Source organism: Cibotium barometz, chromosome 50 (assembly GCF_041138505.1).
Source record: "Cibotium barometz isolate CiBa-2024 chromosome 50, ASM4113850v1, whole genome shotgun sequence".
NCBI classification, from domain to species: domain Eukaryota; kingdom Viridiplantae; phylum Streptophyta; class Polypodiopsida; order Cyatheales; family Cibotiaceae; genus Cibotium; species Cibotium barometz.
In genome coordinates this window covers 7,248,514-7,273,358 of record NC_141095.1, presented here as the reverse complement: position 1 = coordinate 7,273,358, position 24,845 = coordinate 7,248,514, and positions in this window count along the sequence as shown.

Sequence of the window (24,845 nt, the reverse complement as noted above, 5' to 3'; positions counted from 1 at the left end):
ATCTTTGGATATAAAAAGCCTCCTAGTGTCTAAAATGGATTCCCCTAAAACCGAAGTTCAAAATGAACTTTCCAATGTGTATTATTAGGAATTAATTAAAAATGGTATAAGGGACCTTAGCCTAAGGGTCTACATTTTTAGAAATTTTTGGATTATGGTCCAATTAAGGTTCCAATGGGCCAACTGGATTAATCTAAGCATTGGGATGAGATAAATCCAAAAGAATAAAAGAAAATACCCAAAAAATGAGTAAATGCTCACATAAGATGAAGAGTTGGCTGAGTACAAGGTTTATTAGTTACAAATTATGAGATATTACTAAAAAAATGAGATATTTTAGAATAATGATGCATTTTTGACACCTTGGTAAGGTAAGGGGGACTCTTGAGGTAGGCACCTCTTTCACATGTGTGGAAGGGTTTTTAATTCAAAACAATTGTGATATTTTTACCTCTCGTCTCTCCTGGATCAAACCAAATCAAAAAGGGAGCCAAACTGGTCTAAATCTTGTCCAAATTGAGTCAAACTGAACCTAGAAAATTCTAGAACCCAGTTAGACTTGGTTAGTGGCCTTCCTCATCTATAAATAGACCTTCAGTCATTTGTAATTAAATATTGGAGCTATACCATGCAAGTGTTATATTAAAATAATCATATTTTTTATTATCCCTTAAATTTTCCTCTCTTGGGAGCTTGGAGCTCTCTATCTCTACAACAACTCTTGGAGTTGCTCTTCTCCTCTTGGTGGACCAATTGATTGGTCGGGGGCTTTAGTGTAATTAGAGAATCAAGCCAAACTTGGAGGTAAAATCAATTTTTATTATTTTTTTCAATTTTCTCAATAACTTTCTTCTTCTCAACCCCTCTCAAGCTTGAGAAGCTTTCTAAATGATTGTTTTAATTCAAATCAAGCTTTCTCTTAAAGTCTTAATGTTTAATTAAGAGAAAGTTAATCTTTATGCCTTTTAGTAGTAATGCTTTCTTTAAGTAAATCTCTCTCTCGAAAAGAGTAGCCATATTTATGGCTAAATCCCTTGAAAAAGGATGATTCTCAATGATAGTCTCTTAATTCAAAGCTAAACTCTAGGCTTAATAAGGTAGAGATTAAGAAAATTATATTTTCATGATTTTGTGCTATTAAAATAATAGTAAATTCTTTTAGATTTTATATGAGTAGTTGAAAACTACTCTTATTCATTCTAAATGAGAAATGGATTACCCTAACAATTTGGAAAAAGAGGAACGTTGAAATTAGCTTAATCTAGTGGGATAATCATAGTTATGTTTAATTTTATGGTTAAAATTATGATTTAAATTTGTAGTTAGATTTTAAGCATAAAAGAGGAACTACTATCATATTTTCATTCCAAGCTTTTATTCTTTTAGAAAAAAAAATTGAGAATTATCAGTAATAGCAACGAAGCTATGGTAAAATTTTTTAAAAAATAATACATATCTTATTTTTATGCATAATGCAAAAAGAGGAATTCCCATTATATTTGATATTTGAGATCCAAGTAATTAAATGGTAAAAGAGGAATTTTTTTGTTAATTTATTTTTATGCAAAAAGAGGAATTTCCATGATATTTGAGATCCAAGTAATTAAATGGTAAAAGAGGAATTTTTCGGTTAATTTTTTTTATGCAAAAAGAGGAATTCCCATGATATTTGAGATCCAAGTAATAAAATGGTGAAAGAGGAATTTTTGGCATAATTCAAATTATGAGTATTTATCAAAAGTGGAATTTTGAGCATTATTAGATTTATTGGGAAATATGGGTAGAATTAATTTTATTGGAAAATATGGGTAGAATTAATTTTTATAAATCCCATGAATCTTTTACTCGAAAAGAAGAACATTGAATATATTTTACTTGAGAAATTTGTGAAAGAATATGAAAATATCCATCGAGAAAACTTGGATAATTCTTATTCAGAAAAGAGAATGTGGAATCCTGGAAGGATCGAGGATCCAATGAGTAAACGGAAGTTTAAAATTAATTCTCATTAATGAAGCTTAAGGAATGAAAATACAATACTTAAATGCTCTTTCTGAGTTTTTACTATTCAATTCTGATAAGGTTTATTTTCTCTTTTAGAACCTTCAACAACACTCTGATACGTAGATTCAATAGGATCGAGAAAAAAGTACCTTTAACTAGGCCAAGAAATTGGCAGAAACTTAGAAATGTCCTATCAGTATCGAAAGTAAAAAACAATACTAAAAGTGGATGTGATAAGATATAATGTGGATCTAAATGAATGTAAATGAATGTGATGGGATGTAAATGGATGCGATGGGATGTAAATTGATGTGATGTGATTAGATAGATGAGATGTGAATGTGAAAGAGAAGATGTAAATGTGATCTGTCTACTTGCATCTTCCTTCTCTTTTGAACAATTTCTATTGTCCATGCATTGAGCAGTCTCCTTTCATCTAGCTTGAGGAGTTGTTTGATCCTGTGCACCTCTGATTCTTCCGGAGAGAGCCTCTCTACCATTGCAATCGTGAGACTATATGTAAGGAACTCCATGGGAAGCACTACTGCTTCCAATCCATACACCATGCTGAATGATGTAAGGAACTCCATGGGTAGCACTACTGCTTCCAATCCATACACCATGCTGAATGATGTAAGGAACTCCATGGGTAGCACTACTGCTTCTAATCCATACACCATGCTAAACGGTGTAAATCCTATTGCATTCTTATAAGCTATTTGGAATGCCCATGATGCTGAGTGTAGCTTTGTATCTCAGTTGTTCCTATTCTCATTTACTGTCTTCATCAAGATTCCCTTCAAGATCTTATTGGTGGATTCTTCTTTCCCATTGGCTTGCGGGGTAGTAGACTATCCCTTTCTTGTGTGTTATCATATGCTATTCTCTCAGTTTCTTGATCACTTCATTGATGAAGTGGCTCCCTTGTTCATTGACTATCTCAATGGGGCATCTGAATCTTGTCATTATAGTTTCATATAAAGAAACTTTGCTACAGATGATGCCTTGCAGTCTCGAAGGGCCTTAGCCTCTACCCATTTTTTACAATAATCCGTGGGGAGACCAAAATGTATTTGTTCCTCCTTGTCCTTTGAGCAGCAAGTTTGAATGGGCTGACCCCACTTTTGGAATGGATCAAGTGGTAGGATTGGGTTATGAGGGATCCTATTTGCATCATTTGGTTGCCCCAACCTCTGACACATGTTGCACTCCTTTGTGAACTTGTGTGAATCTTTTAATGTAGTTGGCCACCACAGTCCTTCCTGGAACACTTTACTTACTACTGGTGAACTCTCCCAAAAAAATTCCCTCTGCTTATTCCTTGGTGTGCCCTTGCCAGAACATCTTGTTGTTCATGTTCACAGATACATCTTCTCAAGATTTGATTGATGCCCATCTTGTAGAGATGTCGTGCTAATACCATGAACTACTTGCTCTGGAGAGTCAGCTTCTTTCTCTCTATACATGTACTTTGGAAAGGAAAAGTCTGACAAGAAATCTAACATTTCATCATACCACCTTGGTTTTTCTCCATTTATCGTGCATCTGTGTGAAGTCATCATCAACCCCCGTGGATCTTCTTCTATCTCCAGTCTTGACAGAAAATCTACCCACTCCATGTTTGTTTCCAGGGGTGTGATTGATGATGAACTCAAATTCCTATAGTAGAAGCATCCATATGGCTAGTTTTTCTACTAGGTTTGGCTTATTCACTAGGTAAAATAGTGCTTTGTTATCTACAAGAAACTCAAACACCTTCCCCAAGAGGTAGTGTCCGAACGTCTTAATAGAGTAGATAATTCCTAGTGACTCCTATTCTGTAGTGGAGTAGTTTCTTTCCAGCCTAGATAGCCTCCTTCTTGCATAGTAGACTGGTCTGAACTAGCCATCTACATCAAGGCACTTCCAATTACTTTCGTGATGTCCTATCCTCACTTTCTTCCCGAATGATACTAGGTATAGCTAACGGTTTATGGTTCCTGTGAGGCTGAACTTGCATAGGAAACGCTGTGTCTGGAATTTTGATTTTTCTTGGGTTTGGCTCCAGTTCTCTTTGTGTTTCTTCCACCAAACCCCTTAAGTGTTGCACTTGTTCAATCTTCTGGGTTTGGGTAAGTTCCAATCTTTTTCTTGAGGGTTTTTGGCCCACGTGGCTTGTCTTGGGGAGTCTCAATCAGTTTGGGTGGTCGAGAGGGCATTAACTGACTTGGTTGTGGGGCCGAGGAAGTTTCCTTCTGTTTTCCCTTATTTATGTACTCGCTTGATTCTCCTTCGTTGAGCGCTCAAGTGGGGTCCTCCCTTAAGGTAGTGGCTTTGGTCCCCATGGTTTCTATTGAATCGGAATCATCTTCAGGATCATTCATATACATGGGGTCGTCTCCTGTCCCTATGTTAGTCTTTGAACTAGGCTTGGAGCTCGTGGCATTAAGCGATCTCTTCTGTTGCGTTTTCTTTTTCTTTGCTCAAGCAATTGATGCAGTATCCCTCTCTTCGAGAATGTAGTTTTGATTTTGAAGCATTGACCGTGTAACTACATTTGCGGGTATGACAGGTATGGTTCCTCGTGCCTGGTTGGTGACCTCAACCAAATTCAATGGCATAATCTTGGGTGCATTAGGATTATGTGGACATTGAGCAATCAAATGATCTATGCCACAATGATTACATGTAAGTACCGGCATTCCCGATGTGTTTTGGGATAAGTTTTTTACGGTTTCTTTCTAGGGTTCAGCCTTGGCCGCGGCGCAGTTCGCACACAACACAGGCCTGGGGATTCAGAAATCCCCCTCACATGCAGAAAACCAGAGAGCAGAACGCACGCCCACACACGGAGCAGAAAAATAACAAAAGAAACAGCTTTGCAGAAGACAAATTGCAGAAACAGATTGCAAAACATGGAGCAGAAAAATAACAAAAGAAACAGCTTTGCATAAGACAAATTGCAGAAACAGATTGCAAAACACGGAAACACTTCAACAACAAACACACAGTCGCCTTTCCTATAGTGTAAATTTCACTTCACGCAGCAGCCCGAGCTGCAAACTGGAGCTTGGTGCAGGGCATCTCCCCGATAGCAGCGCCAAAAATCTGTGCTTTTGCTACACAGGTCGTAGCTGGGGACTTGCTGAACACCGTATGCGAGCCACGAATGGCTACAAGCATACAACCAGGAAAGCAAGCTCAAACAGAATGTAAAGGTGTGTCACTCACCGCTCAAACCGCCGCCGTGAAGGATTCCCGCGTCGCAGCCGTAATGAAGGAGGAGCCGCCGTCGCCGCTCTACCGCCTCGCCGCCGCCGTGCCACTACACAGTGCTCGATCGCTCTCTCACTCTCTCTCTCTCTCTCTCTCTCTCGCACACACGCAGGAGAAGAAAACCAAGAGGATAAGGCAAGAGCACTCTTGTATTCAACACATGAGAATGAGGGTTTTAAGGTTATATTTGACTCTTATAGGTGACTTGGCCATTCACACATGGGCGCCCATACATGGCCGGCCGATCCTAACCCTTACCCTACTGATATTCAAGGTGCGCCTCTCATCGGCGATCACCCAACCCCTTTATCCTTAACATATGGTGCCGACAAGCCCGGCCCATGACTCAGAATATTTAAATTAATGACGTAAAACATAGTACGTCTCAATGTCCGTCACATAGGTTCACATCGGGAGAGAAGAGGGTTTTCGTTCCCCTCTATGTGGCCAAGGTCTTCATGCTAACCGGTGGAAGGTGAGGGCGAGGTCAAGGAAGCAGATGAAGAAGACCTAGCAAAGGTGTTCGACCTTTTTGAAGGTAAGGCCAAGGAATTCAAGATTATAGGCATGCCACACAAGGCTCGGCAGAAGCATATTCACTTCGTGCTATGGAGATGATCAATCTCACCCACAAGCCATATTGCATGTCAAGGAAGGCATACGATTGGTGAAAGTAACAAACATAGGAACAAAGGTGGCTTGGGCAAAGGTGCTATACAACAACATCAAGGACCAGGTTGGCAAGGTCAACCGCCCAAACACCAAGACAAAAATTTGGCCCATACAAAACAACATTATTTAAAGCATAGGAAGCAGCTCAGCAAGAGGAGAAGAGCAAAAAGGAGGAGGCAGGCCACAAAAAGGACATAGAGTCTAAGGAAGAAGTAGCCGCAAATCCCCAAGAAGAGGGGAGATCCGCACAAGCCCTATTTAAAAAGAAGACATTCAAGTTTGGAGAGAAGAAGAAGAGCAAGAAAGGAAAGATGGGAGCAAAGGAAAAGAGCACAAAGAAACTCAACAAGGACCTTGCCCAACATTGGAAAGTCCATCCTTTCACAGAAGCTGGAGGAGCAGCAACAAGAAACATCAATAACAGAATGCCTGCAACTTGAACAAACACAGCATGAAACCCCTACCATAGAATGCCTGCATCTGGGACACAAACAGTAGGAGATTATTATCACAAAACCCATCCACCTCAAACAACCACAAGCCAAGCCCTCTAAACCCTGCCCTAGAATTTTTTTGGAAACCATTGAAAAAAGATGGGTGCAAGGGTGTCTCAACTATCTATAAAGGAGTGTTGCTTGCAAATGAAGATCAATACCAGGATGCAACAAAAACGATACTTAGGGAGTTCCACTTTGTAGATGAATGTGGGAGAGGGTTTGATAATAATCCCACATGGGGACTTATGGGAGTCCTAGAATTTTTGTATAAAAGGTGGCTCATTTGAGAGCTTTAGAGACTTCTTGGGCTTAGTTCATGCAAGAGCTCCTTTGAGAGACCTACTCTCCCTCTTCTCCATAGAGGTGAAGACTCTTCTCTCACCCCATCTACATCATTGTATGAGGTAAATCTCTTCATTGAATCATTAGCAATGTCATGAGTCTTTCTCATCCTCTTCTCTAATCATTTTACTCTTATGCATGCTTTTAGTATTTCATTTTTGAGTACATGGATTGATTTGAAGCTTTCATGGAAGCTTGATGCTTGAATGTGTGCATGCTTGTAGGAAGATAGGAGTGGAGTGAGGTCTTTCTCTTTGCTTGAGTGCATAGTGATTGTATTCCTCTTGCTTGTATTTGTGAATGAATGGGTGTGTAGGAATGAGTACAAGTTGAGCTTGTGTGTATGCTTAGTCTAGTGTCAAGTGATGGTAGCCATGAGCATTCTCTCCATTTGTGGATAAGCTCTTGTGCACCGGTACGGGTCGAATCCCTAGCTCCGAAAGGGATGCAAATCCCATTGGATTGAGCTTAGTGTGGATCGTACTCCTCTTACTACAAGAGAGAGAGTTTTCCGTCTCTCCATTGGCGCCGCTGCCGGGGAGAAAGACTCAAATCCGGTTGAGAGTGTGTGGAAACCACCACTATTTCCTCTTTTGGTTGCAAAACCATTGAGTGATTAGGTTAAGTTTGGGTGTGTGATCCCGGTGTGAGTGGATAAGGTTAACCATTGAGCGGTTGAGGGTTCTCCCGCATTGTTTTTTTTATGTTTCATTGCTTTTATGTTTTTTCAAGTACCGTTCATTATGCTTACCTTCATTGTTTTTTGTCATTTCATTCTTTCATGCTTTTCGTTAACATGTAATTAGTATAAATAAATAAAAAAGAAAAGAGGTGCGTTGCTAAGCTCTCCCATAGCTTATGCAAGCCCCATTGACTCCCAAGCAAGAAAGAAGAGAGATAGGAAGTGTTGGAGGCGACCTTCCTTTTGTTTTGTGTTGTTATTGTGTGGGGAGCCAACGCATCAAGCGTGCTCGAGGAAAAAATGAGGAATATTTATCTATTGCAGCATGACTAACCGATTTGCTTGAAAGAAACCGATTTGCTTGAAAGAAACGGGCAACCAAGGGTGGCCCTAAGAAAGAACTTACAAATATATATATATATATATATATATATATATATATATTTGTGGGCTGCATCAAACATTAGAGGACAAGGGCTGCATCAAACCTGCAGAGCAGACTGCTTTTTCAAAATAAAAACAAATATATATTGATATAATCATTTCTTTTACAACAAGTGGTGCAGGCGGCCGCCAGTGTGGGCATAAGCGAGCAAAGAAAACTATATATATATATATATATATATATATATATATATATATATATATATATATATATATATATATATAGTTATACTAAGGCTTTGTAAGGCGGAGAGGAAGGCGTGGGCGCCGGCAGAAAACGTTGTAGCTGCGAAGGCAGAGGCAGCTGCTGGTCGGGCGACTGCAGAGAGCCTGGAGCTGAGGCGGCTGGCGAGACCACGTAGAGAAGAGGAGGCTGTCAAAGAGAAGGCGGCCGGCGAGCCTGACTTGACGTTGAAACGCAGCATTGCACAAGGAGGCGCAGCTTGCACCAGAAGGCGGCCGGCAGTGGAGGTGGTGGCCGTCGTCTGCAGTGGAGGTGGTGGCCGTCGGCGGCTGTGGGCGAGTGACCGGCAAGCAGAGCTGCTAAGCCCGGCTGTGAGGCGGTTGGCAGCCCACCAGGCGGCTGCACAGCTGAGAAGCAAAGTGTGTGGAGGCAACTGGCCGGGTGGTGGGAGCTTTGGCTGGCGAGAGGCATCTGCTAAGCAGGCAGAGAAGGCAACTGTAGCTGCGAAGGCAGAGGCGGCTGCAGTTGGCGAAGGAGGCAAGAGCCTGGGGTTGAGGCGCAGTGAACGTGAAGCGGCCGGCGAAGGAGAGAAGAAGACGGTGGTAGGAGAGGGATAAGGTTGACGCGTCAGCAGAGAACGTGAAGCAGAGCGCAGAATCCGGGCGGCGAGCGGCGTGCGAAAGATAAGGTTAGTGGGATTTTTTGTTTTTTTTTGTTTTTTTTTTTAAAAATTTTCATGATTTTGTGTATTTTTTTAAAAAAAATAATAAAAAAATTAAACAATATAACAATAAATATATATATATATATATATATTTATTGAAAAAAAAAAGAAAAAAAAAGAAGAAAAAAAAAAGAAAAAAAAAGGGGAAAAAAAAGAGAACAATTAAATATTAAAAAAAATTTTAAAAAAAAATTAAAAAAGAATTAATTTTATTTTTAGGAGTCCATATTGTGTGCATATTTTTTATTTTCTTCATTTCTGTATTTTTTAGCATAATTGGGTAATTTGCATTGTTTTAAATTTTTGTAATATAACAAAACAAAACAAAACAAAACAAAAGAAAAAAAGGCAAAAAAAAAAACAATTTTAATATTTTGAAATCATTGTTCATCATTTAAAATTTTGCATAATTTAAGTAGCTTGCATTTTTTATTTTTTATAAAATTTTTGTAAATGATGCATAATTAGTATAGTCATATTTTTTTATCTGGCACGAAATTTATTCATTTTATTAAAAAAAAAAACAAACAAACAAACAAACAATAATAACCAACAAAAGGAGGAAAAAACAAACAAAAGAAAATTTTTGATTTTTTACAGTTCTTCATTTTTTTTAATTTTTTGCATATTTAGTTTAACTTGCATTTTTTAAATTTTTGTAAATTTGTGCAGAATTAGTATTTTTTTAAGTGTGATTCATAATTTTTGAGTAAATTCAAAAAAAAAATAATCATAAAATCAAAAAAAAAACATTTAAAAATAAGAAAATAGGATAGATAGTTACATACTCCTTTTAGTTGCCTTTAGGGGTTAGGTAGGGAAAAATATATATATATATACATATATATATATATTTTTATCAAAAAAAAAAAACAAAACACAAAAACCAAAACCAAAACAAAAACCAAAACCAAAACCAAAACAAACAAAAACAAAACATAAAAAAACCAAAACAAAATTTTGACCTTATGCACTTGCGGTCGGGACGTCGTGTAGATTCTGCCATAGGACCTAGGGCACCTTCTAGAGTACCTACGCAAGAAAGTGGGACCCAATCAGTAGGAAATTTGGCAGATATTGCTGAAACCCTTTCTGAATCCCAATCCGATACCCATTCCTCTAGAACAACTAGTTCAATGTACATGGACAATCTAGAGCCGACAAATAGTTATCCCGTAGCCCAAAATAGGACACCCACACGATCCTTTAATCCATTTGAAGCTGACACCATGGGGTTAACATTCAATGTGCGACTCCAATATGTCTACACAAATGCTCAAGGAGCTGAGATCTTTAGGGACCCACAACAAAGGTACCTTGTTAAGATCGCCGACATATTCTCAGAACTTGATAGAGCACCTCTAGTCAATGACCAGGGTAACATGTACATGGGTGGAGATGGTGTTCGCTATGAAGTCACCTACCATCCGGAAAAGGTAGACAAATTAGGGGAGCTCTCTAAAACTGAGTTGTTAGACTATTCACAACTTTCCAGAGCAAGGGAGTCTAGAGATGACTGGCTCATCGAGCCGGACATGCCTGGACCATCCAATGCCCAATCCTCAAAGCCATCCATAGATGATTTACTTCTTGTAGATCTAAATTTGGACAAGGATAGGAAAGGCAAGTGTAAAATGGATCAGGGGGCTGAAAGCCAATGGGAGTTTGTACGACAAATTCCTGTGACAAAGGTTTTACAGGATGACCCACTTCAAGAGGTCTATAAGGACTCATTAGAGGGATATTATGCCACAACTAAATCGCCAGAGCTGGATCTTCCTCTAGCTTATGTAGTGGTAGTTGAGAAGTGTGCAGGACACATGAACAGAATAGTTGATAAATGGTCAAATGAATACCGAACGTTAGATTGGAAAGAGATTAGGGAACTCACGTGGAAAGGACAACCATTATTCATGGAAGTGTTCTCAACACATACAGCCAAACCAGGAGAGACAGCCTTTCTTGGAGAAACTGTTGCTCCTCCCCTACGAGAGTTCACTAGAGAGGGACCTTCAACATCTAAGTGGACCTCTGCTAGTAGCCCAACTCTAGCACCACGATATCGTCCTACACCAAATGTGCGACCACAGGTCACACCACCACAACAACATCTTTCCCACTATGACAATCGGATGAGAAGGGAGCCAACTAGGCCTCCTATAAGTGCACCTCTTGAAATGAGGGTGACAAGATCTTTGGAGGGGTTTGGTGAGGCTGGTAATAGGGTACCCACACCAATTTTGGAAACATGTGGACCATCTCTCCAAAGGGAGGAACAATTCCCACTAAGGGTAAGAGGCCGTAGGCCCTACGATGAGTATTCACGACAAGTAAGGCCATCAACTCTTCAGAAATTGGTAAAGAAATATGAAGGGTCGGGAGATCCATACGACCATGTAGCAGCTTTTAGGCAAGCAGTTCGAGCTGAGCAAGTTGCTGACAAGCATACTCAAATAGAAGGGTTTGGACTCACTCTTGAAGGAAAAGCCCTGGCTTAGTTTCAGGCATTAGAGGCTTCAGACAAAACTTCTTTAAGAGTTTTGGAAGAGAGATTCATTGCTGCTTTTTCCTTGATGGGAATTCAACATGACACGGTAGCACACATCTACTCTTTCAAGCAAGGTGAGAATGAGAGTGTTAGAGACTGTGTAAATAGAATGAAGCAGTACATTAATCGTTGCCCAGAAGATGAGAAACCCGCCCAAAGTCGATTAATTTCTCTCTTCTTAAAAGGCCTCAAAAATTCAACACTGCATACACATCTCTATGCAAAGAAGCATACAAGTTTCAATGAGTGCTGCCATGATGCTATGGATTTCACCGATAACTTCAAATTCCAGGATGGTTCTGGCCCTGAGGTTAAACCTAGAAATCAATGGGGTGATGATCAAAGTTCAGGGTCTAGCGCACTAGTAAATCCAGACCAAATAGCCAACCTAGTACTACGGAGATTAGGACAAACCTATCGTCCACCCATGCAGCCACAACAACAGCAGCAGAGAATGAGGAGTATACTTCCTACAGGTCCTCATCTTTGTGGAGCATGTGGCGGTGACCATAAAACAGAGGATTGTAATACCTTTTCTCCTCTAGTCACAAACCAACCCACAAAAAAATGGTGCCAAGCCTGTGCTTGGAACTTTACTCATACCACACAGGATTGTACTCGCATTGCGAGAATGAGACAGGAACGTGAGCAGCCGAGGGGTGGAGTGGCTCCACAAATGTATCAACAATATACAAATTTTGAACGTAAGCCACCGATGACACAAGAACAAGCACGACCTGTTCTTGGTGCTCAACCTCCTGCTCCAGGGACTGCTCCTGTAAGGATTGTGGACTATGACAATCCAAATGTGTGTAGAGACTTGGTAAACCCAGGATATGTGGAAGAAGAATACACATCATATTCATCCAAAGAAAATGTCTTTGAAAGTACCACATACCCAAACCAAGCACTGGTGGAGAGTCAACCAGGGGAACAAAACTCTTTAATGTTGCTAGGCGGCTACCAACCTAGGACTCCAAACCCCTCAGGTCAATGGCAGCCAAGGAAAGTAGAGGCCAAACCAATGGGCCCCTGTTATGAGTGCGGAGAACCCCATTGGGCTCGTGATTGTCCACATCGCTCAAGGCAAGCATCTAGGTCCAATACAACAGTGCAACAATTTCCACCAATAGAAAGATATTGTCTGGGGTGTTGTGTCGAACACTTCCCGAAGGATTGTCTGTTGAAACCACATGAGGAAGGCACCTCCCAACCAAAGGTTTCACTTAACCTTGTAGGGGCAATTCCATCACCACCTTCATCTGAGAATGAGGATGTCGTGCCACTTAGAGTCATGACTCGATCACAGACACGAAACGCTGAAATACAAACTGATGAGACACCTCGAACTAGGGATGCAAAGACAAATCTAGTGGACAAGACCCTACAGTCCAGTAGAAAAAAAACCACTAGGAGAAAGAAGAACCGAAACAAACAAACTAAAAGTACATCCACTAGTTCTCAGGAGACCTCTAAACAAAACATACAGGATAAAACTTTTACATCCCAAGAAGTGCGTGAGGAACCTAAACCTGAGCCAAGTGCTAAACAAAATGAGGCTAGTACGACTGAGGATAGCTCTGGGGGTTTTGTTTTTGTGGATAAAGTGAATGAGACTCTAGAGGCCATCATTGATGCTCATAGAAGTCGCATTGCAGCCTTATCAGAGCTACCCAAGAAGCTTCAAGAATACCCAAACCCTCGTGAGGAGAAGATCAATCTAGCTGTACATCAGCAACTCATTAGGGAAGCTCAGTCGATACTTGAGGGACCACCACCACCTATTCCTCGGGGCCGAACTTCTCTTAAGCCAACATTAGAAACTATACCGGAAGTGTCATCAAGTAGGGAAATGAAAAGTGAGTTCATTTCACAAGCTCAAAGCGAAAGATCGACACCAATTGACACTCCATTGAAAGAAGAAAGTCTACCATCACCTAGTCTTGTCTTCCCATGCAATGATGAAATTATTGATGCTAATGAGGACATGGCAAATGACATGTGGGCCGCTGTAAATGAGAAAATAAATGAAAACATGTCTTCTGTTAGTTCGCCTCCATTCTCTGAGGTGGATTTTACCAGAGATTCGGAAAACAATTTTGGACGCCCAAGCATCCAGGAGGAAGGTCAAACAATTGTTTCTCCTAGAAGTAAGCATACAATGAAAACCTTACCATCCTATCTGGGAGAATATGAGAACTGTTCTCAAACCTTGAGGATACCCTCCATGCATAAAAGGTTGACTAAGGAGAAAGATATGAGTATGGTGCAAGCTATTTTGTCTGCACCAGTGGCTTGTAACTTACCTTTGCTTGAATTGATAAAGCTTAAACCTGAGTTGTGGAATGATATTGCCACATGTTTGTCAGAGCAGGTATTGCTACAAAAGGGTCACCATGAGTGTACTATACACCCTGAGACAAAGCATGTAATGCCAGTTCCTATCAACAAAGTAGGAAAATTTTGTGAAGACGATCAGGGAAATGCTACCCTCCCATTGGAAGTGCGAAAAGTATCTTCAACTGCAATACTTGATAGTGGCGCAGGAGTGGGCATTGTGACAAGGTCCATTTGGGAAAAATGGGGCAAACCAGCTATTAGGAGTACCAGGATGCGCTTGCAGCTAGCAGATGGAAGCTTAGAACATCCCCTTGGGCTGCTTGAGAACATATTGGTCACCACATGTGGGATTGAATATGAGCATACCTTTGCAGTGGTGGATTTTGGAAAGCATCCAAACTATGAAGTGATATTGGGTAGACCATTCATGCGACAATTTCAAATGATTCAAGATTGGGGATACAACTACTTGTACCTCAGACATGATTCTGTCATCACAAGGGTCAACCTAAGGAATCACTCATATCGTGATGTAACAAGGTCTCCAATAGATGAGTTTGATTCTGCTTCATCTGAGGGCTCAAAAATTACATTGTCAGATGGGCGAGAAGATCTATGGATGTGTGGAGCCTCATGTAGGGATTTCAACACTGAGAGACTTAAGGGTAATCGAAGTGTATCTGATGAGGCATACATTCCACAACCCTTCCCTGAGCATTTAATTGATCCATTAGAATGGAGTCATGTCCTTGCAACTTTATCGACATGTGCTTTACCAAAGCCAATTCAATTCTGTGACTCTGATGGATATGATATTATTCCTCTACGAATGGTACAAACACGTGCCCTTCTAGATGATTTGTACTATAGGGATACATCCACAACAGCTATGCATGTCGAGGAAGTCTCAGTAGAGGACTTGACACTCGAATCTGCTAATGATGCTGATAAGGAAGATGGCTGGGACTCTGATTTTGATAATGAAGATACAATCCCTGAGGAAGAGTTAGGAAAGGCACGCCTACTATTGAGAGGAAGGGAGATTCAGGTAGAAATCCCTCGAAGCCGACCTAAACGAAAATGCTGTAAGAGCCATAAAAAAATCCGTAGACAAGATGAGCGTGAACAACGTGAGAGACTGCAGAAAGAAAAGGAGGAGTCTAAGGGTGAAAACTCTCGACCACCACCTCACTTCTCAGGAAAGAACGGATATCTATACTATGTCCAAGCACAAGATAGTATCAAAGACCAAGTCAAACGATCAGAGGGATTCCAAGCAAGGGAAAAGCTAACAACTGTTAGCAAAAATAGTAAAAGAACGAAGAAACAAAAACCAAAACTCAAGTCTAACACCGATTCAAAAAATAGTGTGGGAAGTGCAAAGACAACGGTTGAACAAAAAAATCCGATGCAAGATAGCAAAGGAGAGCTCAAAACCGCATGGTCTTCAATAAGTGAAGACTCAAGTGGACAAGAGCAAGGTCTAAATGTTCCTCCCAATTTCACACAGTACACTCTTCAAGATCGGAAGATTGTTCTTCAACAGCCCATGCGACAAAAACCAAGCATGCCAGGGATTTCATACGATGGCCCTGAAGATGCAAAAAAGATTGATATTGCTAAGACAGGAGAAGAACCTCGCTATGTGTGGATTGCCACAGACTTGTCCTTAGATGAGGAGAAGTTATTAATACAAACCATAAAGGAGTATCGTGATGTTTTTGCTTGGAGTTATAAAGACCTCAAAGGAGTTGATCCAAGCATATGTCAGCATACCATTCCATTGCGAGAGGATGCAAAACCCTCCAAGCAACGTCCTTATACTTACAATGAAAATTTTGCACGGAAGATAAAGGAGGAAATAGACAAGCTCTTAGAGGCAGAATTTATCTATGAGATTGAACACACTGAATGGGTCTCCCCTATTGTAGTGGTGCCCAAGAAAAATGGGAAACTTCGAGTATGTGTCAACCTCAAGAAGGTAAATGCAGCTACTGTGCGTGATCATTACCCACTTCCAATCACGGATCATGTTCTGGAACGAGTTGCAGGGAAAAAGGCATATAGTTTCTTAGATGGATTCTCCGGGTACAATCAAGTGTCAATTGATCCAAGGGATCAACACAAGACAGCCTTTGCTACTGAGGATGGCATCTTTGCCTATCGTGTTATGCCATTTGGTCTAACAAATGCACCAGCAACTTTTCAGCGGTTAATGAGTCATGTATTCAAGGAGTACCTTCGACAATTTCTTGAGATTTTCATGGATGATTTATGTGTTCACTCACAAGAGCGTGATGATCATATAGAACACCTGAGACTTGTGTTTCAAAAGTGTCAACTTTATCGTATATGCTTGAATCCTGACAAGTGCAAATTTATGGTAAGACAAGGGAAAATTTTGGGCCATATTGTTTCTCGCAATGGAATTTCAACAGATATGGATAAAATAGATGTCATTGTCTCATTACCTCGGCCTATCAACCCTAAAGGGGTACAAACATTCATGGGACATTGTGGCTATTACCGTAGATTCATCTACATGTACGCTGTCCTAGCCAGACCATTATATGCTCTTCTTGTAAAGTTTAATTGGACTGATGAGTGTGAGGAATCCTTTGAAAAGTTGAAGCAAGCATTAGTGACTGCCCCCATCTTACGGGCACCAGATTGGAACCAAATCTTTCATGTCCATATTGATGCTTCCAACTTTGCAATTGGATGTATTTTGGCTCAGTCGGGAGAACACAATAAGGATTTCCCAATCTCATATGCTAGCCGAGAGTTGAACAATGCTGAGAAGAATTACACCACAACAGAAAGAGAAGGATTATCCATGATATATGCAGTGAAAAAGTTTCGCCATTACCTTTTGGCAAACAAGTTCATATTTTTTGTGGACCATCAAGCATTGCTATATTTGGTGAATAAACCTTGTGCAACTGGAAGAATTGTGAGGTGGTTTATCATCCTTCTTGAATTTGATTTTGAAGTTGCAGTTCGGAAAGGAACAACTCATCTAAGGGCAGATCACTTGTCTCGAATCACCTCTGGAGAAGCTCCTGTGGGTGTGGATGATGATATGTTAGATTCAACACTTTTCCTTGTAGAGACAGCTCCTCGATGGTCTGAATCCATTTTAGAAATTTTGACTGATGGGCAGATACAACTAGCAGGTCCTAATGTGGACCTATGGCGACCATTCAAGTTAATTTCCGGAAGATTATATCGTCAGGGTAATGATGGAGTGTTGAGGCTTATACCTAACCCCGACCAATATGAGGAGATCATGGAATGGGCACATGCAGGCATTGATGGAATCCATGCATCAGCTACTACTTGTGTGCGACGTATCTCTCAGGATGGGCAATGGTGGCCTACCATGCATGCAGATGCTGAAACATTTGTTCGTAACTGTGCTTCATGTAAAATTCAGAAGCCAATTCCTAATGTCACATTATTCCAAATTTCAACTACACCAAGTTGGAGTAAGTATATTGTGGACTATCTTCAGCATGGTCATTTGGATCCAAAAATTCCTAAACATCGAAAGCATGCTATTAAAATTGAAGCGGCAAACTATATGCTGATAGAAGGCCAACTCTACAAGAGGGGCAAGGATGGCGTCTTACGCATGTGTGTATGTGAAGCTGACTATCTGAAAATCTTAACTCATGCACATGCAGGTGTTGGGGGTGGACACTTTTCTGGCAATACCACAGCAAAGTTAATTAGGTGGTCTGGGCTTTGGTGGCCAACCTTACAAATGGATGCCAAAGAATATGTGAAACGTTGTGACGACTATCAAAGGACCAAACCTCCCATCACAAAGGACAATATGCCATTGCGGCCTATGTTAAGCACACGTGCTTTTGCAAAATGGGGTATTGATTTTGTCGGTCCCATTAAACCTCCAGCTCGTAACACGCATGCAGAATATATTATAGTCGCAACCGACTATTTGACCAAATGGGTAGAGGCAAAGGCAACAGTCAAAAATGATGCCAGAACCACGGCCAAGTTCTTGTATGAGTACGTGTTTACACGCTATGGCTTACCTATTGAGATCGTTAGTGATCAAGGTGTACACTTCGTAAATGACGTCATAGAATTTTTGCTTCAAGAATTTATGGTAATTCACAAGCGCTCTGCACCCTATCATCCCCAGACCAATGGACAAGCCGAGAGTACTAATAAGATTCTCTGCACAGCACTCACAAAGATTGTTGAGGGACATAGGACTGATTGGGAGCAAAAGTTGCACTCTGTTCTCTGGGCATATAGGACAGCCTATAAAACATCTGTGGGCACAACCCCATTTGAACTTGCTTTTGGGCTAGACGCAATTCTTCCCATTGAATTTCTTGTACCTACTCTACGAGTAGCTAAACAATTGGATTGGACTGGTCATGAGCTTTCACAACGTGTTGACGAATTGGAAAAGCTTGATGAGACCCGCTTATTGGCGGTAATGGGGATGTATGCTGAGAAGAGGAGACAAAAGCAATGGTATGATAGAAATGTAACAACTGGCCGATTCAAAAAAGGAGACCTGGTGCTCTTATACACACTTAAGAAGCATAAGAGAAAGCTCAAGAAACGTGGCCTAGGACCGTTTGTGATTAATGAGCTTACTCCAAGTGGTGCAGTGCGTCTGGAGACACTAGAAGGTGAGCAAATGCCTAACTTCATTAATGGAAGTCGTCTCAAGAAATACAATGAACCATTAACTGAAGCCATGCTTCAACAGATGCATGCTGCACAAACGCGAAAAGAAGCACTTGACCTACTTAAACGTCAGGCTCAAGAGGAGGCTAAAGCTAGAGTTGCAAAAGCCAAGGAGCGTCGCAAAGCTTCGGTGTTGGCCATACAGTTGGCTACTGACGAGCCATATGTCGATCCATTCAATATTCAAGTATGCCTTCATCTTCATGAGACTACCTACTTTGTCTCTGCCTTAATTGATTCTGGTGCAGACTATAATGTTCTATCGTTTGACACATGGATAGCCTTGGGTCAACCCACACTTGTACACACTCCTGTGGACCTACGAAGCTTCTCAGGTGAAGATAACCCTATAGAGGGAAAATGCGTCATTATGATGTCCATTCAGGATCGCCAGATGTCAGTGCCCTTTTATGTGGCACGTAAGTCCAAGGCTGTAGTAGAGGTTGTTCTCGGTAGATCGTGGTTAAGTGCTACCAATTGCTCATTGGATTGGAAGAATAGACAATACAAGTTGCAAATTGATTCTGATTGCATCTTGGGATCTGCTACACCACGAGCTTTATCGTGTCAAAAGGGTAATGTTTCTACCTTACCCAACCCACAATCAAAATCTGCTCTTGAAGCTCCAAAACAAATGATGTGGATAATTGATGAGAACTCAAGTGAGGGCCATGGCTGGCATGTTCCAACTACTCTAGTTGCTGCTCAAAGAAGGCCGGGCAAAAAGGAATTATCAATGTGGCTACCAAAAGATACGTACAAACTTGTACCATCTAGTCCAGTTGCTCAGCCTCTTAAGAAGCACATCATTTCCAAGCCTAAATCTCGGATTGTTACTCGCTGGGTCCCAAAACAAGTTCTTAAAGCACAAGGTTATTATGAGGGTGCAACCGCAATTTGGCTTCCAAAATGCCATGCTGAGCAAAAGGTAAAAGAGTGTTTCAGAAAGGTTCCAAGAGCCACCCCTGATTGCCCATATCATTGGGTGCAAAAGAAATCAACACAAATTCCCCAAGAAAGGAAAGGTGGCTGTGATAGCACTTACAAATCCACTTGTGTTGATCTTCATAAAACATGTATTGAAACAACGGTTGTCCCGATTTCTCCTTGTTTCCCAATTCAACCATCAACTGGTGTACCTAAGACAAGTCCAAAGGAGTCTCATTTGAGCATAGATTCTGGTGCTTCACTGCCTAAATCCTCTTATCTTTCTCAAATTCCAAGACAATTGCTAAAGTCCACACCTCTTAAAAAGGATATACCAAAAGCTAAAGATAAGGCGTTAACACTACAATTAAAGCTCTTTGGTAAAACAATGTTTGAATAATGTAGTTCCTTATGCCTTTAGGAGATGTGTTCTTTTTGAGATAATCTTGTTTTTGATTGGAATTGTCATGATGGATATGAGTGTTCTAAATTTCATTATTCTACGTCTAGATAACTCCTGATGGATATTTGGCGCGATACATGTCCACCATGCATTGACCCTGATAGTACTCGACCAGATCATCGCGAGGGTTATAGTGCTCCTCCATTTCAAACACATTCTAGGTATTTCTATGCTCCCTTAGGTGAAAATTGCTGTGGGCATCACTTTGTTACGTTATTCTATCAACAGCATCACCCATTTCCACATTGTCAAGAGTGTGCACGGCTTGTATTAAGTGAAGCTTCACATATTTGTTGGATATGCCGCTCTTATTTTAGACGATATGGCACGGCCTTAATGAAGCAAATTGTGGGAATTACTCCCCAACGCCATAATCTTCTTAATGTGAGAATACCAGAAAGGGGACCAAATCAACGAAGATTACCTGAGGAGGTACAAGCACAACAATGGAGAGATACAAGCTTAAATGACTTGCAACTACCAATCTTGCAAGCCCTCCTTCCCCAACCCTCCACATGTCAATATTGGATCAATATGAGTACTTACATTGCACAGTTCCAAAATCAAAACTGTCTGACTAACCTTCCCATAGAACCAATGCCATATTTCAGTGAGGAAGCACTCCTTCCTCTACCACCTTCTCCAGAGGCCGGTTTTTGTGAGGGGTTGTCTCTGCATCCTGAGGAAATTGATACCATCTTTCCAGCAGACGAGGACACGGACCCACCATCAGCGCAAGAGTAACTCAGTGACTCCACAATAAGAACGACAAGCCAGGGCACTTTTCTCCCATTGGGTTTTTTCCCCTCGGCTATATTTGGTGATTGGCACCACTAACAAATTTTATTCTTTTGTTTTTTCTTTTGTTTGTTAATAAAACTTTGTGCAGAGATCTCAGCTTAAGAAGAGCATCAGATACGCCCCTACAGTCCACGTGCACACAAATTAGGAAGGGGGGAGATATGCTACGCTTACAGGGATCAAGGAGAAGCAATCTGCACAAAATTAGCAATTATTTAAGGCAAACGAACAACATCAACAGAGCACTACAACAGGTGTATGCAAATCTTAATATTTATTTCTTTAAGTGCTTTTATCTTTCGAATATATGGTTTGCATGTACACAATATTGGCTGGTTTTAGTTTTTGATTAGTAGTTAAAATATGGTGAGTACATTCTAGACTCTTAGAAGACTTAGGAAAAGATATGTCTATCCAAAGACAGTGTAGGATATGTACCAAGGGAGTATGCCAAGTACTTATGTCTTCAAGGTATATTAGTTATCCCTAGTGGTAGTTATCTCTTAGATATGAGCTAGGTGCTACGAGTAATAAAAATTTATGAAAATATACCCTACAAAAATATATATACAAGGTGAATTGCGACATGAAGTGTCTACCGCCATGCGAAGTGCTTGGTAGGACCTGGGGATGTCTCAGCACCTTGGGGCCGATGCCTTGGTTTCCATGGGGTGAACACTGATGTCTAGAAGCTTCAATAGAGGACCTTTGAGGAATCTATCACCTTGATAGATGTTGGTAGGACTCGGGGGTACACTATGGGCCCTCGAAACCGATGCCCTCATCTTCAAGGGGTACTCCTTAGGTCATAAAAGAAAGAAAAAGGGTCTGTCGCCCTTGAGATACTTAGCGGTCTTTAGATTCTCTTGGCGGAGGTCTCTGGGCCATTGCTTGGGTCTCATGGGGATAGAAACTTAATCTTTATCACCTTCTACACACATATCAAAAAAAAAAAAAAAAAACAACAAGAGAGAGCTCCAATCACCTTTGCTCATACTTAGGAGTAGGGTTGCCACTTAGGAGTAACTTACATACTGATAGGACATTGAGACTGCGGTCATAACCGGAGGTGTACAAAGACACTTGCCTTTGCATAGCATTATCTACTACCTAAGTCTCACTTTGACTAGTTTTTACTCACCTCTTTTAGTATTCATTAAAACTTTAATCAGCCTTGCACTTGTATGCTCACGTGTGTAATTATTATTGCTGATTTTGCTTTTCTTTTCTTTTTATCAATAAAGGACTTTACTCATATCAATTGTTTTTTTGTTGCAGCTCTTGCTACTACTGCGCTCGAGGACGTGCGCAAAATAGGAAGGGGGGAGTGTTGCTTGCAAATGAAGATCAATACCAGGATGCAACAAAAACGATACTTAGGGAGTTCCACTTTGTAGATGAATGTGGGAGAGGGTTTGATAATAATCCCACATGGGGACTTATGGGAGTCCTAGAATTTTTGTATAAAAGGTGGCTCATTTGAGAGCTTTAGAGACTTCTTGGGCTTAGTTCATGCAAGAGCTCCTTTGAGAGACCTACTCTCCCTCTTCTCCATAGAGGTGAAGACTCTTCTCTCACCCCATCTACATCATTGTATGAGGTAAATCTCTTCATTGAATCATTAGCAATGTCATGAGTCTTTCTCATCCTCTTCTCTAATCATTTTACTCTTATGCATGCTTTTAGTATTTCATTTTTGAGTACATGGATTGATTTGAAGCTTTCATGGAAGCTTGATGCTTGAATGTGTGCATGCTTGTAGGAAGATAGGAGTGGAGTGAGGTCTTTCTCTTTGCTTGAGTGCATAGTGATTGTATTCCTCTTGCTTGTATTTGTGAATGAATGGGTGTGTAGGAATGAGTACAAGTTGAGCTTGTGTGTATGCTTAGTCTAGTGTCAAGTGATGGTAGCCATGAGCATTCTCTCCATTTGTGGATAAGCTCTTGTGCACCGGTACGGGTCGAATCCCTAGCTCCGAAAGGGATGCAAATCCCATTGGATTGAGCTTAGTGTGGATCGTACTCCTCTTACTACAAGAGAGAGAGTTTTCCGTCTCTCCAAGGAGTATAACGCATGAAACAAAGGAAATAACCATGTTGCATGCGAAGGTCAAGGAAAAAGAGGCCACCATCCAAGCACTAAGAAGCCAACAAGAACCCCTCCAGGAAGATCTAAGAAGAAGAAAAATGGAAGCAGACCACATGGAGGAAATACAAAGACAGATACTAAGGCTCCAGAAGGCGAATGAAGAAACACGAGAGGAGATGGTGATAATTGTAAGATTCCTCCCCAATCCCTCAAGATGTCTAGTTTCTTTCCCTATAATCAATCCCCTTTTCAGAATAATAAAAGATCTTGTTTCTACCTGTTTTGGCCTAGAGAGAGAAAATGCTCTAGAGAGAATTCCTAAAGTGCATTAGAAATAAGATATAATGTGTACAAAAGACCTTAGCCTAAGTGTCTAGATTTTCTGAAAATTTTGGATTAAGGTTCCTATGGACCAATAAGATTAATCCAAATGTAGGGAGGAGATAAATTGAAGAATAAAAGAGAAACCCCCCAAAAGAAAACTGAATTTTGACACCTCAGAGTGGGGATCTCCCCTCATGAAGGAGGTGCCTTTTTTCTCATCATTACCCCCAATTTTAAATCAATAAAATGAGATATTTCATCTCTCCTCTCTCCTATTTCAAAACTAGATCCAAAAAGTAAGCCGAACTGACCCAACTGATCTGGAAAATTCTAGAATCAATTTGCTTGGTTAGAGGCTCACTTTTTCCTATAAATAGAAGCCTCCCCCTTTGTAAAAGCTTAATGGTGTTTTATGCACTGTTACTCTACTCCTGCCTTGAGTCATCTACATTGAATTTCTTAATAGTTCAATTGTTTTTGGCCTAGTCCTCTCCAAAGTGAATTGGTGGCCACTCTTGCTTCAAACAAGAGTAGAACCCTCAATCCCTCAAGCCAAGGGAGAGCTTACAAGCTCTATGTAAGCTAGTTTTCTTACTTATTTACAATTTTTAAATCTATGGTTTTCTTGATTTTTATGTTTTACAATTGATTGAATTAAATTCAAATGCTATGCCTTGATGAAAAGGCTACCCCCTTCTCTTCTTTACATTCCAGAAAGATTAAATAAGAGATTAATTAAACTCTTCCTATTGTTTACTCTCTTGAATTTATAAAATTATGTATATTAGAGTTCTATGAATCTGATTTGGGTTAATTTAAGTTAAAAATAGAATTATAAAAATGAGAAATGGTCAGCCATACAAAGGAGGTTACGGTAAAATTTTCTAGAATTTTATGGAAAAGAAAGTTTGTTTTTATGTTATTCCAAAAAGAGTAATTCCCACCATTTTTGCATCTAAAAGAAATATTCTAATTACTCCATGTACATATTCACCTATGAATATGCATGGATATCACTGATATTAATTATTAAAATTGATTTTTATGTATAGAAAGATGCATAAACGAATGTTTTTTATTATAAAAGTGTTATTCTCATTAAATTTGATTTTTATGCATACAAAGATGCATAAAGAAATTTTTTATTATAAAAGTGTTATTCTCATTAAATTTGATTTTTATGAATAGAAAGATGCATGAAGGAATTTTTTTAATTATAAAAGTGTTATTCTCATTAAATTTGATTTTTATGCATAGAAAGATGCGAAAATGAATTTTTTATTATCAAGGTGTTATTCTCATTAAATTTGATTTTTTGCATAGAAAGATGCATAAAGTAAATTTTTTATTATAAAAGTGTTATTCTCATTAAATTTGATTTTTATGCATAGAAAGATGCATAAAGGATTTTTTTTAATAAAAGTGTTACAAGTTAAGCTCTATGCAATGTATTCTTTAAAGCAAGTTGGACAATATCGAAACTTTTGTGCAAAAAAACATTTCCTAAAATCAATTGGATTTTTGATCAAGGGTGCCATTTGAATACCCACTATATGTATAATCTGCCCCAAACACTACGCCATTAAATTCCAAACGTAGCCATAAGAGATTAGACCTTTAAGTTGTGGTGATGCCTATTTTCAAGCTACCTTCAGGGCACCCAACTGTCAAAAGTGGTGCCCCTTATCTTACAACCACCTTGTGGTTGGATGAGTTTAAGAGAGGTGCCCCTTATCTTACAACCACCTTGTGGTTGGATGAGTTTAAGAGAGGCTAGCCAGTTGCCTAAAATTGGGAAGAGTTTCAAGAAGCCCTATTAAAG